General features: G+C 40.1%; 1 long non-coding RNA gene across 1 annotated transcript; it reads right to left on the reverse strand.

Moving 5' to 3' along the window:
• Positions 1-7,345: 7,345 nt before the first annotated feature.
• Positions 7,346-17,406, reverse strand: LOC118566807. Its single transcript, XR_004933302.1, has 5 exons — positions 17,267-17,406; positions 17,109-17,182; positions 15,546-15,662; positions 8,997-9,118; positions 7,346-7,447 (listed from the first exon to the last, which is right to left on the reverse strand). It is a non-coding gene; the product is annotated as an uncharacterized LOC118566807 (long non-coding RNA).
• Between the last annotated feature and the right edge of the window lie 696 nt (positions 17,407-18,102).

Raw genomic sequence — 18,102 nt, forward strand, 5'->3', positions numbered from 1 at the left:
ATTCACACAGTCGGTCATCCATCCAGCAACTTCTGCTCTTCACCAGCAGCTGAAGGCCAGATACTCTAACAGTGTTTTAGCATGCCAGATAGTGTTTCCGCTGGCAGAATGCTATACTGACTCTTGACCAGGCACCGAGAGAAAACCAGAGCCAAACTAAACATAATCTGTGCTTTGTGTCCATTGTTGCGAAAGCTTTAGGACGGAGGCTTTGCCATGTGAGTCATCTCGTTTTTAAGAGTTTCCATTTCCTTTCATAATGGCTCTGACGCTGCCATTGATGAACAGGGCTTCTACCCGTTACAGTCATCTAAGGGCCAGCGTCGTACGCCAGCTTGGCCGACGGAGTCTGGGTAAAACAGCAGCTGCTAAAGGACACATCTCTTTAGAGAAACTGGCGGTGGAGTTGTTTTCCTCAGAGGGCTTTAAGAGCCCTTGCTGAGTGAAAACTGCAATATTAACCCTTTTCCTTCATAATGTGTAAAAACTGGTGTAAGAATGATCAAATCGCCAGCTCTCCTCTGTATTTAGCAACAAATACCTTGTCCTTTGTGTAAAAAGGCTTTTTTTTTGACTGCAAAGAAATGAAAAACAAACATTGCATGATCAATTAATGCTAATCTGAACATGTCAAATCTTCTACTCTCGTGGTTCTCAATGTCTGGAACAAGTTTGTTGGTCTTTGCCTTTACTAGTACTCAGATACCCTGGAATTAGCTATTTACATGACAAACGGTAACAAAATAAATTTAATATAGAGCAAATAAGCATCAACAGTAAAGAAAATAGGTTGATAAAGCACACAGATCTCTTGATAATCAGAAACTAATCAAAAGAGAGAAAAGTTAGAAGAGAGACTGGAAAGGGGACATATCAAGCTTTTCAGTTCTTCCTTTTCACATTGAAATCATTCAGTTGTGTTCTGTACAAAGCAGAGATGAAATGTTTTTCTTGTTCGTTCAGGTTTGTTGTTGCCTCACAGCCTGTTCTCAGGTGTGTCTGAGAGAAACTCGTTTTGGTCCGGTCTCTTTTAAGGAGCAATAAGCATGGGGGTGTTTACGGACCAGAAGTCAGAGAAGATGTGGATGCCCATAAAATCCTGTCCACACACTCCACCACCTCCCCCTGTATGCAGAGAGGAGCATGTTCGGTCTTCCTGGACCTCCTGAAGTCCATTATTGAGGTAATAATGGTGGTCTTTATGCACTAATTAGGTTACTTACGAACATAATTGGTTGAACTGGATTTAATTTAGTGATAGTAGAGTAAAGGTTGCTGAATGTGAATGCACGCCACACTTTTTACAGTTTTTATTTGTATAGAAGTTTGAAAATTTTCATTTTATAATCTCCTTTGCGAATTTGTCACATTTCATTTTAGCTGCTTCCAACAAACATAACGTCTGTTTAAATCATACAACTTGAACTTGTTGTGATTCAACCATTTAGTGTTGACACTGTTCTGAGATGCTAGGATAATTGTCTACATCATGTCTACATCGTTGCACAGCCTCTGACGCAGCCATTAATTGTTTACACTGTACCCAGATGCTAAGGTAATTTGCACACGGCTTAGCTGGGATGCTGCTGGACTACGATACATAGGGTGTATTGTATAAGCTTTGTACGTTATGGAAATTGTATGTATGGAAATATTGCATACTACGCTCAGGGTAGAAGGGAAACCACTTCATCGGCTTAATTAAAGGACAGTATCTCTTCTTCTCAGGAAGCGTTTTTTAAGGGCCTAGTCCTAATTTCAGATGGGGTACGGTCCCCGGGTACACACACAGCAGACTGTGCTTATTTTGGAGCCAAGATTTCATCAAAGATGCAGTTTTTACTCAGCCTGTGAGGTCAAGCTGTTCACCTGCCTGGTTTTGCTGGTGTTCAGGATCAGGTTGTTCCTGGAGCACCACTGTATGAGATTGTGGACCTCCTCTCTGTAGTGGGTCTCACCACTGTTGGAGATGAGAATCTTACTCTTCAGTCCAGATATATGGAGAACAAAGGAAAATGTGGAACACAAAGAGTTTGTGTTTTCCTGCAGCCCGTTCAGTGTTACTTTCTATGCAGAGCTTCCAGACCAGCGTCTATCTTGTCTTTTCATCAACTTTGGAGAAACATCCAGGTTTAGTAAAGCCACACTTGCCTTCTCTAATAATTTTCTCTAATTATTGCCGTCTGCCTTTACTGTGCTAATGTCCATAAAGCTGAGAAATTACTCCTGATTGATACCTTGCTACAATGAGATATTTTTGATGTGCAACTTCTCTGCAAAGTCTGGCTAAGCTAAAACAATCAAATGTCAAGACATTCCATCTGGGACAGACTGGGACTTTATTTCTGGTAAATCAAATTAACTTTCATTGGTGGCAGATGTAAAAAGAAGAAGACTGAATGCTGAAAGATGCTTCAACTATACCTGATTGTGCCCAAATTCAAACCATGAGAAGAACAGTTTAGTTTGAATAAACATTTTTTTTCCCCATGAGAAACCCTCGACATGCACAAGACTAAACATGTGCCTCAAGCTCGTGCACCATCCTCCGGAGGTAACAAGGCTTCATCGAGGGACGTTTCCTCTTTTTCTTTGACATAAAAAGGCTGAGCTGCTGCTCTTCCAGCAAGATGTGGGGCGACGGCTCCACATCTTGTTGTGCCATTGGCAGAGAAAAGTTGTCCCAGATTGTCCCCGTTTTGTTGCTTATTCCTACAAAACTGGACTTGCTCGATTGCGCAATCGATTGTTATTATCAATATACGTCTTTTAACTCATAAAACAGTGAATACTTTTTACTTTTTTGACCCACTGTCATTATACTTTACCCTTCAAACAATCATAGGGTACTACTGGGTAAGGATGGCATCTGACAACACGGTCCAAGTTGTGTTGCAATACTGTGCATAAATGTCTGTCAAGATGTTGGTAGTTGAAAAACTTGGTCATTTCCTCAGGGGGTTCTTGCAATGAAAGATTTGGCCTAATCACCAAATTACAAGACAGTGTGGAGAGCAAAATTTTCCAGTCTGCAGCCATTTGATCCACAAACAGGCTACAACCCTGTCCTAAAGCACCCTTGGAGATTAAACTTACATTACAATCCAAAAGCTTGTTTATTTACAGAAAGGGCTGTGGGACGATGGCTATCTGTAAATTAAAGAACTTTGTAGCCTCTAGCAGGCCTGGGTCTCGGTAATGACAGCTCTGGGGACAGAAATTCTGCACAAATGCTTCAAAATTGCTTTGTGCCTGCAGCTACTGATGGAAAAACTCATCAACTCATCGTTACGCCTAGAAAAAAAAACAATGAAAAAAAACTAGTAGGACTTTAATGACCTACATGCTTAAATAAAGAGCAGGGCTCTTCAGTATTAAAGAGTTTCATATAGTTATAGGTTGCTATATAACAGCCGTAAATAGTCTGAGGTAAAAAAGACTTCATAAAAAGTTTAATATTAATCTATTCCAGTTAAAATGTCTAATATTAGTTCATCCCTGCTCCGAAGGCTTGGCTGTTCGTGACTTACTGGTTTCTTTAGTAGGTCACCTACACCTACAACCTGGAGCAGTCATAATGTTACATTTCTGCTTTAACATGCGAATAATCCTAGAGCAAGCAATAACCCGGCACATAGCCTGAAGTCCTCTGTGGTGTCATCTTCCCTGTAATTGCATTATCCACATCTTCTAGGTTACCAAGATCTAACAGGATTATACGATCCCACACTTCAAAACACATCGCCCGTTGCTGCTGTAGCTGCAGCCAGTGGAAAACATGTTGAGGTGCGAAAAGCAGTTGCCTCTGTCAGGCCTGGAGGCAAACCAGAGGCCCACGGACTCTGTAATTACAGCTTTGAAGTTCAGGAAGCGTTTCCTCCAAACGCTCACTTCAGACAGGTCCAGAAAACAAGCAAGACAAGGGTGATGACAAACACTGCACAGCGAAGCATTTTTTTTTTCCTTAAGATATGCCCTTTCTCAAAGAAAAAGAAAAGAGAAATAAAACAAGTTTTGTGAAAACAAACTGTTTCAAATTCAGCAAACTAAACTGTGCAATCGCAACTTTTGGCAGAAGGAAATGTTTTGACGGCCTCAAACCTGTGTGCCAACTTTGTTTTAATCTAACCAGATCATCTGCACAAGTAGCGCTATCACGCTAATTAGAAGGCTAATTGCTAAAAAAGCAGCGATGGTTACCGCCAAAGAAAAGTCTGCAGTCATTCTCACGTGGTCTCATTTGCAAGGAAACCGCTGCTCTGATTGTTGCCTCCAGTGCAGAGCTTGATCAACACACGAGGGTGCGAGCGCAAAAGATGAAAATGGGTTTTCATTTTCAGCAGCTTTCTATGGGAGTCACCTAGTTCTGGGGCAGGAGGCATCCACATAGTGACCGGCATTTGGGTCCCACTGCTAGGTGGGCTACGGTTCCTCTTCTATCTCACCTTTGAAAGAAGAACAGCAAGAAGCTCCTTGGCTGGCTTACCTTCTTATGGTTTCTCATGGTGCCTGCTACTTGATACTGTGATTGGCTAAAACCAATCTTTGGTAGGCGGGCACTTCATCCAATCAGCTCGGAGAGTTCTGCTGAATCTCCCTCCTTTCCCCAAACGGATTCGATGGGAGCAGACCCATGTTGATAATGTGCAGAACGGAGAGCTCTACACTTTGGCTGGCCAGGTTCGTCCATTAGAGAATGAGCTGCATGATGTATCCTGTTGTCTTTTTATTCCCTATCCAGAACAATTGCATGCTTCTTCAGACTGTGTAAGAGCCAATCAACAATAAAAATGGAAATATTTCAGCGTGTGCACTGATATGGTTTTATATGACCCTGACTTCAGCTCTCATGATGATGTTGAATAAATCAAGAAGCTCCAAGGCATTAAAGATTTACGCAACATGAAAATAATGTGATGGCTGAATGAGAAATGCAGGGTTGTTTTGCTTCAGTTTAATAATTTTTCCAGACAAGAATGACTGAATTATTTGATTACTTTATGGTTCGAGGGACATAAAACATCTGAATCTGGATTCACCATCTAGCGATCCAAATGTTTAATATCTTTTAGATTCTGTGGGTAAAACAAAATGTGTGTTTTTACCATAGTTATTTCCACTGCAGACATTTTAACAGTCTTCTTTTTACAGTGATTTATGGAAAGAAAAGCAGGCCAGAGGGATAAAGATGCCGTTTTACCCACGCTGCACACAGGGCGTCAACCTGTATGTAAAGCAGGCCTTACTAAATCTGACAGCAAATCGTAGGGGTGACCACAGGGGTTGGGGTGATTGATTAGACTTTTTTGGTATCACCTGGTGTGAAATTCCTGTTTTCAGGGCAAAAATCTATGAATAAAAACTTGCTGGTAGAGGAAAATGTAAAAATAAAACATTTATACGTTTATATTTTCTTTCGCTAACACACGGACAACATTTTTCAACAAAAATTAAACTGAGTCTAAGAGGAAGGCCAAACTTGCTCGTTCCCTGATTTAGAAAACTAGGCTAAGACATGTAATTTAAGATCTAGTATGGAAAAATATGTTTTCATGACTTTTTAAGGCCTTAAACTTAGATTAGTACATTTAAGACTTTTCATTCGTTTTTAAAACATCACAGAGATGTTGGAGTACTCTGAGAAACATATTTATTGTATACTGCCAAATGCAGTAACAAACAGTGGGTTGATATTACAAGCCACTGTTTGTTACTTTTGTTCCTGCTTAGAAACATCAAAGGAAAAGAAAACTGCTCCTTTCAGCAAAGCTCACACACACATTCATAAAACCATGAAGAAAACTATCCAAGAATGAGAACAATCCTATAACCTCAGAGAGACGATGATGCACAGACAGTAAACTCAGCTCAGGCGAAAAAACAAAGTGATTAACGGGTGTCGGTATGGTTGCAGAGACAACCGGCTTCCTTAGCTTTGAAATTTCACATTTGGAAAATTGACAAATATTTAACAAAACATTTGTTTCCAGGGATTTTTCATGCCGTTTCTATAATTGTAATATATGCAGAGATGTTTTAAAGCACTTAATTGCTATAAAAACGCAGAGTAATGAGCAACACAAAGATCTGTTGGCTTGTTGGAGAGAAAAAAAAATAAATCAGCTTCAAGATTCAGAGCCTCAGTCTGATTGGCTGATATGTGCACAAATACAGATACGTTAGACTGGAGCTCAGACGTGTTGTCAGAGTTATGCGCTGACGTTTAAATAGTGGACTTTAGCGTTTGTACTGAGCATGAAGATTGGCTTTCATGTCACCTAAAGGGCCGTTGCTTAATTTGTGCCCAGGAAATGTAAAGCTGATAATCCGTCCCTGATTTTACCCATTAGCAGCTCACAACGGCGCCTTATCTGTGAGGCTTGGTCTAGTCTCCAAAAACAAATAGAAAACAGGAAATTCTCAACTTTTGGGTGTGATTAGAAAAAAAAGGAAAAAAAACTTCTATAAATCTATAAATAACTTTCACTTCTAGGACAAAAGCGCACAAGTGACGCATTACTAACCTGTTAAGAACGGTTTATTGTGATATGGGAATTTAAAACACTGCTCATTTACTGAATGACAAGCTCTAATCTTGGTGCCTGCAGCCACATGTTTGTTCAAGCACAAAAAAAAAGTTTTTAAGGAATACAGTGGAGCATCGTTGCAGGACAGGCACCTAAACCCCAGTTAAATATTATTCACAAGCTCCAAACCAACGTAGTTTATCTAAAGAAGTCAAACACTCATTCGCTGTGTTGTCAGCCCTGCAAAGTCAGTAGGGTTGAGAACACAGACACTAAAACCCATAATCAGCAGTTTCCGTCTCTCCTTCCCCTTTTGCTTTGGTCTGGGAACAAATACAGGAGGCTGGGAGAGCAGACTTTATATCTAATATCACAGAGGAGTGCTGGCTTTGTCTGTGGGACAACAGAGCTCTCGTAAACAAAGATAAGAAACCATGTGATGTGTGTTTAACTTTTAAATGCATGCCATGGAGGAACAGACGGTGTTAAACCACAGCAGCTGTGAACACCTGAAAAGACTGCAGCTGGATGCAGCTACCCGTACGCTTTCAAGGTGGTTTTTCTGCTTTAAAGGAGACGAGACAAAGCAAGAAGCCCAAAGAGCTGCCGATTTGATTAGATTAGGCGTTAAAAATAGATTCACTGGCATATTGGTGAAGACGTCAGACACGCCTTAATTTACTCTTGCCACAAGGAGCTAGACATTCATCCCAGACAGGATACAGTGAAATCACTTTTGTGAGATGTTGCAGAAGCTTAAATGTGATTGATGAGACTGAAACACTCCTGGCAGCTAAAAAGGGGATTCATTCCCTCTGTGTTTATGTAAAAAAAACATGAACTTGCCTTCCACCATCAGCATGGGCTCTTTGGCTCCTCCGTGGGCCAGCATCTCCCGTCGGTAACGCTCGCCCATGTCCCTGACGGAGACGGTGAGGAAAAGAGGAAGAAGGAGAAATGGTTACGGAGAGCTTTATTCTCACATGTCAGCACCTTAGGATCTTTAACACTGCTGCAGCAGCACGAGGCTAAGGTCCCACTGGATACCGGCTACAGACACAGAGGTGACAGAAAACAGGGCGAGCCAAAAACAAGCCTAAAAAGAAAATGCAGCAAAAAACAAAAATAAAAACTGGAGATACATCAGAGGGTCTGGCTTTCAAAATGCTGTTGTGCTTTGTTCAGGTTCAGCTGCTGGATTCAGGTGTGGATGTGTGACTCCCAGCAGGGGGCTTGCTGGTTCCAGCTTCATGTCCCTCATATCCCCTTCAGCATCGGCTGGAGACTTAACCAGAACCCGGAGGAGAGAATCGGTCTCAGAGCCGCAGACATCACACAGCTTAACACTGAGCCTGCATCCATTATTTCACTTTCTAAAGCACAGGCGCTTTTTAATAAAGTGCTGACCGTAACGTAACTAAAGCGCAGCTGAGCAAGGTCTGTAACTCTACAGAAAAAAACACAATCACTGTTTTTTTTTAATAAAATCAAGCAGAAATAAAACGCATATTAGTCTTATGTTGGTTACGTGAATTTGTTGCTCCTTTCCAATAAGACTCCCATTATATAAAAAAAAAATCGTAATAATCTGGTAAATATCAACCTATACAAAGTAAAGCTAAAGATTTGAAGTACGAGTTGACATGGCAACAAAGTAGTTAATTTGTTTTTCTTTATCTGCTTGTTAATGATTTATTAAGCTCTTACAGCCCAATTAATAATAGGATCATTAACTACTTAAAGCTACTTTTTCCCCTCACTGTTCTGCTCCTGGTATTTAGGTTTGATTAAACCGTTTATATCTGATCTCATGAGGTTTGTTAGAAAGTAAATCCATACTATTTCATATCTGTGATGGATACGGAGAGATTTATTTTCTTGAAATTAAATACGTGATTAGTTTTAATTTACTGTAGGGATGTTCTGATCCGATGTCAAGTATCCAGTCACAGCTTATTTTCTGTGGAGTCACCAGAAGAGGACTGTGGACCAGAGACGTTCTCTCAGCCTGACAGACCAATTTAAACACCTATGCTACCAGGTTATTAGGACTATTTTACAGCTGTACGCTGTTGTTCAGTTGAATTGCTCAGGATTAAACCCATTCAAGGTGGAAATATACATGAAATGATTTATCAGGTCCTCTTTTTTTTATACCACATAAATTTGCCATTTCAAAACCGGGGGGAAGGGGGTTGGGACTTTGATCCATTTGAGAAACCAAATGAAAACCAGTGCTAACTTTAGATGACTTATTTCTCAGAACATTATAGTTTCTCTGGATGAACCAAGATATAATTTGTTTTTTAACATTTTAATCAAGCATTGAATGGGGACTTGTGGTATTGGGAGATGCCTATTCTCAAATGACATGGGTCAGGACATTCCTAACTCCTTGTGCAAAATACACAAACAGGAAAAACCTTCAGTTTTCAGGGTCTTCCAGCTGCATGATAATCACAGGCTCACCTGTTTAATGGATCCTGAACAAAGCACTGCTTCCACACCATGGAGGCCACGGCCCGCGACATGAGGTACGAGTAGTACTTGGCCCCATAACCAATCAGGTGGCTGAATCTCAGCTGCCACGCCTGAAACAGAGCAGCCAAAGTAAATAATTAGGTCATTTTGGCTGCAGCTACTGTTATGGCAAGATAAACCGCTTATGAACATTAGCCATCAAGCAAAAAGTAAGATTAATAGCATAAGTGATTTCACAACAGTTAATCTCAGGATAAAAAAAAGATACAACTACATGTCATCCTGACAAAAATACCCAATGCAAGAGTATATTATATATATATATATATATATATATATATATATATATATATATAGATATATATTATATATATATATATATATATATATATATATATATATATATATATATATATATATATATATATATATTGTGTGCGCTATTTGCTATAGTCAGAACCAAGTACTGCTTATACATTATGAAGATAATGTATGATTTCCTTTAATAATACCACAGCATATTTTTAGAGTTTTAACTCAAATTGAATTACACTGATGAGTTGCCAGAAGGACCAGATCAAAAAAAAAAAAAAAAAACTAAAATTGCCCTGTGGGAGATATGATCCTGCAGGTGGAGATGATAAATGTGAACCATTTAAGAGGAATACATGCGCCACACATCACGCCCCTGAGGGAGCAATTAAACGGAGAACATTTGTGTCTGAAAACATTTCTGTCAGTGTCTGACTCATAACTGATGGCAACCCCCAATTTTCAATGCGCAGCACAATTGTGTCATCCTCAAATATATTTATAGGCAACAAATACATTCAGAGCACAGAAGTGTGTAAAAAGCATGAAATCAAATCTTTTGCTGAAGCAGCATTGTCTCACCCTGATTTGTAGAAAAATACCACCTTGAATTTAGTCAGCGGAGGAAAAACTCTCTGCTGTTGCTACACCTGCTGATACCTCAAACTATTGCTAGTTTTCAACATTTATTTTAATTGTCTGGGGAAATTGTTAATTTGTAATGAATCACTTGTTTCTGTGGGGTATAAATATGATATGGAAGGGGCCATTTTTAGTTCTCTTTAAAGAACCGTAAATCAAATAAATCAGGAAATGCATTAAGACATGTTCTATATGGCAATTATTAAAAAGGTTAAACTGATAAATAAGACTGGATGGAGACCCAAAAGATTATGGTGTTTTATGCTTTTATCCACATCTATACAAGGGGTGCCAATAAATATAGTACATGCTGTATCTTCCAAGCTTGTTTGAGAAAACCACAAATCCTATTAGTCTGTAGCTGCATTGCACTTCCTGAAGTGGATCAGTTTTAAAAAGACAGAGACAGGTCGTGGCTAATTTATGTCACTCTGTTTGACTTCGCCACAGCAAACGTGACTAAAGTAAACTAAAAGTGGGAAACCCCGACACCAAACACGACCAGAAGACCCCAAAGTATCTTCAATTTAGTTTGTACAGAGAAGCCGACGGGATATTAGGTCTGAAGCTGCCGAACAATGAAGGAATATCTGCTGCTAAATATGACACCAACGCCATCAACCTAAAGGGTGAAATCAAACATGACAGATGCCCATTTAGTTTTAGAAGCTTCAGGTACTATTACTTTACGCATTAAATAAAAAAAATGAAAAAGCAGAACGCTACCTAAAAGAAGAAAATGAATTACAGCTTACAAGGTCCTTGGATAAAAAGGACAAACGTGGAAATTCCTAAAAAGGCAGAAAGCCCCTTCCTGCTCCTTTCTTGTTGGCCCTGCGGATGCCTGAAGGGGCCCCTCGCCATATCTATAAAGGCAAGGTTTTTATGATCCGTGCTCTCTGGGGAATTCAGCTGGCAGGCATTCAAAGAGCCAGCAAGGAACATTCACTGCCACAGTTAACGCAATGATAGACTGAACGCTTTTGTAATAGAAGTGGATGTTTCTTAAGGATTTTATATTCTTGGATTACGAGCGTCTGACCGGCCAACAAAGGATTTCGATATGAGAGCACAGAAACTGGAACAAAGATGACAGAGGGATGATATTCTTTTCTGGTTGAATGTATTCACGTGGTGCGGTGAAGCTTCTTCAGTAACTTTAATGATTTGAGAAACACAAAAAAAAGTTTATCTACAAAAAAAAAAAGCTTAGAAAGATTATTCTGTCACTGGGGATAGACATATTATGAATTCATAAGAATGAACACAGCGAGATTAGTGATTTTACCAGCAGTCCCTAAATCTTTAATATACTAAATAAATAAGTTGTCATAAAACATACAGTACATAAACTCATAAAATTAGGATGTTAGAGGCACTTATTGTGAAGTTCTGGGTGGAGATGGATGCTACAAAGAAGCCTCTGACCAAAGCCGATGGCAACATTTTTCACATTTAGGATCTTTCTGACTCCAATGGGACTATGATATATGCATCAGGCATGGGTCAGACACTGGTATCAGGCTTTAAACCTACTGATTCAAAGCAGGAAAAAAAGTTTCCACTGTTCTCTTCCTGCAGCTAAATGGCAAAGAGCTGTTATTTTCTCCAGCTAAAAGGCATAACAGCGCTGCTGCTGCTTCGCCACCTGTTGTTACGCAGTGGCGCAAATCGAGGGCTGCAATACTAATTGTATGTATCCGTTTATGTATTCGCTTACTGGAAAGACAGATTAAAGGGTTGCAAAGTTTCCAGTTTCCCAAACAGTCATAAAGTGGAAACTCTGGGTGCCCCATTCATTCCTTTTATTAAAGTAACAATGTTTTAAATCAACAATTAATAAGCTGAGAGCAGTTTATCCGTGAAGCAGCCGACTGCAGAGAGCCTGACTAATTAACCAGCTACTGTCAGCTTATTTCACTTATGCTACCGTAAAGCACAATGAAAAAAGGTATAAACACTATAATATATGATGAAGTTTAACGCGTTTATGTTCCATTTCATTGCTGAAGGTTATGTTTCAAAATCATAAAAAACTTTAAAGATCGCATTATTATTATAATATTATAATATTTCAAAACCTAATAATTAGCAGCAGGAAATGAATTTTGCTTTCCTCAAAGCTGCTAAGAAATGCATTTTTATTCCAGGATATAAAACTTGGAAAATCTCATACTGGCCCATACAAATTAGGTATTATAGGCAAGGAAACACTCTAAAGTGTGTTTAAACTTGCCATCTTATAATTAATAAAGGGACTTTTATTTCCCCGCACCAATCCACAAAAGAAAAAGGAAACGGGGTTTAAAACATTAACAATATTTTACACACTTTTCCATATTTAGTTTCTTTCCTAATCAATAATAATTTATTTGTAAACAGTTTTTATTTGCCAAGAGGGAAATGAGAGCTTTTAGCTGACTGCAGCGTTTGCCGGCAGTATCTGTGAATACTTGAGTAAAAAGTGTCCTCAGCTATGAACCGGCTGTTTGAGAGTTTAAACCAAAGAGTTGGCTGAAAATCTCCATCTGTGGTCAAACGGCTTTGAAGATTGGTCTTCTCTGAGCGATCCGGCAGCGGGGAAAGTACTCAGGCTCTAAAGTGTCACGCTGACATGACTCTTCTGGGCTGAGGGGACTTTAATAAAAAAGGGAAGAGCACTCTTGAGAGGCGTCACGGCTCACATAACGTTGTAGCGTGGAAAGGTTTGCTGTGTAGAGCATTTATACAGCAGCGTGGATCACACAGATCAGGAGGCCTGCTAAAGGCGTTTGACGTCTAATTTACATGAAATGGAAAATGCAAAGTGCTTCGCGAAGGTTTTCAAGCTCTTTTAAACTTTTCTCATTTTGTCCCATTTCAAGAACAAACTTCAACGTATTTTGCATTACAGATAAAGACAATGAAGTGCATAACTGCGAAGTGGAAGGGATCCGATCCAGTTCCTCTGAGGCCATACGCAGACATACGGGATAAAGAGTGTTTTGACCTTTTAAGCCTTGACACAGGTTTTTTTATGGGAGTTTTGGTCTCGACTTGGACTGCGGCATTTAAATATGTGACTAGTTTGATATACGCCCTTCCACTGCAGCACAAGTAAATGAGTTAGCATAGACGTTCAGGCAGCTACTCTGATTCATTTTTTTTGTGCCCTGGCTTCTCAGTTGTAGTAGAGCACCATGGTGGGTTTACAGTGGTGTCATAGTCTTTCAATTTTTCTGATAATAAAGTGAAACAAGTGTTGTTTAAAGCTTAGGTTAACCCTAACCTTACTTTAAACTTCTCCACAATGTCACAGCTGACCCGCCTGGTGTGTTTCTTGGTCTTCCTGCTAATCTCTTACAGACGGCCGAGGCCTTCACAGAACCGTAGTAGTTATGTTGAGATTAAATTAAACATGGACGGACTCCATTTACTAATAAGGTGAATTCTGATGGCAATTGATTGCACCGTATGAAATCAGTTGCAGGGGTGTCAGAGTAAAGGGGTCTGAAGACAATTATGCAACACTCAGATTTTGATTTGGAAAAATTAAATTTGAAATCCCTGTAACATTTCCCTACAATTTCACAGCGACGCTACTTTGTGTTGTTCTCTCACGTAAAACGTGCCGGTGAAATACACAGAAGCTTGTGGTTGTTAGGGCTCGACGATATAAAAAAAAAAAGCAGATAGAAATCATATTGGTTGATATCAATAATTATCAACAAATTGAAAACATATATTTTAAGTGTAGCCCTGGCCATTTTATGCTGTTGCTTAGCGACCTATTATTAGATACAGAGCACACAAACGCTGAATTCAAACTCAACCCTTTATTCAGCCAACTTTTTACCAAAACCGCAAGTTTTTAAACAATAAAAAAAGAACCCGTGCTTTCTGAAGTCTTTGAAGGGGGCGGGGCTTGGTTCCTGGGTCTGCGTTGTGATTGGTTGGGAGGATGTAATGACTGTAAAATGAACCTACATGGCTAAAATGCAAAAGGAAAGAAAACTATTATTCTATTGAACTTTTTATTGACACTTTTTTTCACCCTATCATTGCTATACGTCTATCGGTCAATATATATTGTTATTGAATTATCGCCCAGCCCTAGTGGTTGTATCAAGACAAAATGTGAAAAAGTGCAAGGGTATGAATGCGCGCTCATAGAAACCTTAGGAAAAATGTGTTTTACTTGATAAATAAAATAATAAAAAACTGAAATTAAATCAACTGAAAGTAGGAAAAAAGAACAACTACCCTGCTGCTTACCTTCAGTCACGTTTTAAAGCAGTATAACCCACTTATCCTAACAATAGGTGGTGACACGTCTTAGTTAGAAATGAGCAGCCATTGAAGAGCTGTTTGCTGTTATTAAGTGTTTTCTGAAGATCCTTTAAGCAACCATCACACTATTCCCCCCACAAATGATTTTTAGACTTCTGAACTGCTCTTTGGTTTTTAATCTCTTTGCATCACAAAGGGGTGATTAGCATCAACATTTCTAAGAGATGGCATGTGGGTGACGCGTCAGCGCCATATCCTTTCTGATCCCCACTTTCAAAAGGCACAAAGCAACTGCAGGCTTTTCACTTCTTGTACGGAGATAAAAGACACGGCACGGCCTTTCCACGCTCTGCTTGTGTTTTCTTCATCACGCTACATCCCAGCTCCATAACTCCACAAAAGAGCGGGCAAGACCTGTGCTGTTGTGTAATTAGCGCTTTTAAAACCGCAGGATCACGGTTGAAAATAGGAAGAAGCGCACAAAGAACGGCAAAAGAGGCGTCTCGCTCTCTGGGCCTGTGGTCTGCGGCCGGGCAGGAACCGAGGGCCGTGCGCTCTAAAACTACACACGTCAAAGGGAAGCCTGATGTTTAGATCAAAAAGAAGGTGAAAAAAGCTTTACAAACAAATCAGGCTCTAAACAGTCATTATAGAGTTTAAATAAATCCGCTTTGCCTTGAGCTGACTGAGAGATGCTGCAACGTGAATCAAGATCCAGCTCTGCACAAAGTTTCTCGCTGCGATTTGCAAAAGGTAAAAAAAAAAGGACCAATCGGTCTAAAACTACCATCTGGGAAGGAGCTGCAGGCTGACTAGCAAGCAGCAGCGCTGAGAGGAGAAGCGCAGGCCCGGGCGCTGACGCTATGAGGGAATATTCAGCTTTTCTGCCATCTCTATTCGTGATGGCACCCCATATAATTATAGCTCCAAGGGAATTCTGTATGAGGACCATCGCCAGCTGAGTTATGACTTTTATTTTATTCCTTTTTGCCTCTTGGCTTCGTCCCTTCACCCACAGCTGCAGAATTGGGGAAACGGAGTCGTTTTTTTTTTTTTTTTCATTAAAATACTTCCCATAGGAGAGCTCATAGAAAGACTCGAGTGTGCTCTGTGATTTCAGCAGCGCTTTAAATGGGATTTTAATCCTTTAAACTCTGTCTGAGTACAACATAAAACGAGTCAGAAAGCAGAGAAGGAAAATCAAAAGCAAAGAAAAAAGCGTGTGTGCTCCTAGATCTATGATTAAAAACACTGATGAAAAGAATCCAAGTACCAGACATTACGAGAAAAAGGTTTAAGCTGATCGGGATGTACCGTGTTGGGTATATAAGGCAAGCCATAGAACTTCTCCTGCGTCTCCTTGAGGATTTCGGTTGTGGAGCGGTTCTGCGGTTTGCCGTGGTAGATCTGGTCCAAGGCCGCATAGAAAACCTGACAAAAACAAAAGGAGAAACCCAACAACAACAGAATCAGACATGTTAAACTGAGGGGGGGAAAAAAGACCCCATGAGAACTCAAGGACAAGCTTAGCTGTGGCTTCAAGCTGATAAAAGCTGCCCCCTCTTTCCTTAGAGGGCTCAGGGCTCTCCCACACAGGAATGTAAATTACCGCAGGAGCTGATTGTCAGTTTTCTGCAAGAATTTTACTCCGCAGCAAAAGTCATGCAGAATTTTTCTTTTCCAACCTTCACATTTGCATGTTTTTTTTTAGCATTCTCTTAAAAAAGTAGCTCCATGTCGGTTTTTCATATACTGCGCTACAATAAATCAAAGGGTTTGACCCACACCAGTGTCGTCAAGCAATGTCTGAATACGATCTTAATTATACGATTAGTTTGATTTTCTTAAAGATCTTATGCTAGCAGTGCGCGCTGTGAGCCATGTGGCTGTTTAAACACAATCACAGCACATTTTTCTGTGTGCACAGCAGGCTAATACAGGCCGTGGACATCTTTAACTAACAAATCTGGATTTGTTGGTTGATTTTTTTTTTTGCCTCAACAAGTTTTTTCCCCCGACCATTTTAAAAAAAAAAAAAAAAAAAAAAAGGGGTGAAGAAAAGAAATTGTAAAGGCTGTTTCTGATCCCTGTCTGTCATGTGACCTGCAATGTGAGGTGGGAGTAAAGAGCTGCAGAACCCAGATGAAACACTAGTCATTTAATTTTATGACGTTCAAACCAAACACTAAAAGACTGAATTACATGAAAAAACACGAAACGCTTCAAGCGAAATTACCAACAAGCTATATAAAAACAGAGTAAAGATTCTAGCATTAGCCTAGTAAATTAACAAAATTCTCCTTGTGGACGCATAGTCAGCTGCAGAAGGACGTGAGTTTAATGCAGGCAGTAGCTGCGTGTCAACAAATGCCACAAATTAGTGATAAAAATTAGGAATGTTTTAGATTAGCCACTTTCAGAGAATGATAATAGTTTTCTTAACAGAGATAAAAGCGTGTTGGAGCAGCATAGAGACGTTAAACAGCTGAAACTCTATTTGGGACGAGGCATCAATAAGTATCAAGAAAAAAACAGATATGGCAGCATAGTGAACATCGGTAGAGTAAAGTCATTAAATTAATTAGTCATTATTAATGACAAGAATGTGATACAGAGTGAAAATAGTGCTTTTGGGCTTGATTTTACCATTAATGTAGAATCGGATGGGAAATGTTTCACCTTTAACAACTCCGATCCGTATCATGGACAAAATAAGTCTGGATAGGGACGCACCTACAGAATTAGCATCACTAAATTAAAAATCAGTTTAGTGGAAAAAACAAAAATAATAAATAAATCATGTAGCAACTTGAGAAAAAGACTGAAAAAGTTGAAATGAACACTTCCAGCTACACTTCCAGCGGTGGGCGATTTTACCTGCAGCTGGGTGTCTGCCGCTCCGCACACCTTCTTGGACTCACACAGCGAGCCACCATGCTTTCAGGCAGAGGCTGACGAAACACGGACAGAGTAAACGGTCAACAGGTCCATTCTTCAAAAGCATCATGCTTTTCCCTTTGCTGTGTCAGTCGTACCTGTCCGGTCTCATAATGACGGGCGAACTGGCTGATTACCCGATAGTCTGTGGCAAAGTACTCCATGAGGATGGAGGGCACCTCAGCGAAATCAGTCGCACACCTGGTTCCTTCAAGAGCAACAGGGAAAAGGTGAGAGCTCTGGCTTGTTACGAGCAAATGTGAAAGGTGCAAAATAAGGGAGAAAGGGTGTAGATAAAAGTTAGAAATCGTGCAGATTTTAACAACTCAGGTTCGGAGACATGCTTGAACACGTTTAAACAAGGCAGCCACTAAAGCAGCAACTACCAGTTCAGTTAATATTATTCCTCGGCTAATGATCTCAATTACTTGCATTTTCATTTCAGACATTGGAAATGGGGTCGAGCGTTCATGTTACTCTTCCCTCGGGGCTTATACTCGATCCGATTAGTTTCCATTTTAAATTCACCAGAGTGTTCTAAAAAAAAAAAAAAAAAAAAAAAAGAGACTCAGGTCAAACACACGTAATTTCTAGCTCGTGACATTTGGGACGACACACAGTCGTCACTTACAGACTGGGAGCTCATGAAGCCATAAAATGCTCAAACAGGGATCACCTTCTGTTCAGGCGGCTTGGTTATTACTTCACTAAACCCTGTCTCACTTCCAAAGTAGACTTTAGTTGAAATAAGCCCTCTAAGCTTAGCGCGGCTACGGTTTTTGCTCAGGCGGAGTGCGCGTCCACTCCCGCTGCACCTGTCACGTGTTGGTTAGCGGGTCCTGCCCAGCATGGAGTGCAATGGCTGGGCCCATCTGTGTGAAGAGGTTCTCCATCATGCCTGGGGTGAGCAGGGTGGGCGCGCTCTTGGTGGGGT

The sequence above is a fragment of the Fundulus heteroclitus genome, chromosome 18 (assembly GCF_011125445.2).
Source record: "Fundulus heteroclitus isolate FHET01 chromosome 18, MU-UCD_Fhet_4.1, whole genome shotgun sequence".
NCBI lineage: Eukaryota > Metazoa > Chordata > Actinopteri > Cyprinodontiformes > Fundulidae > Fundulus > Fundulus heteroclitus.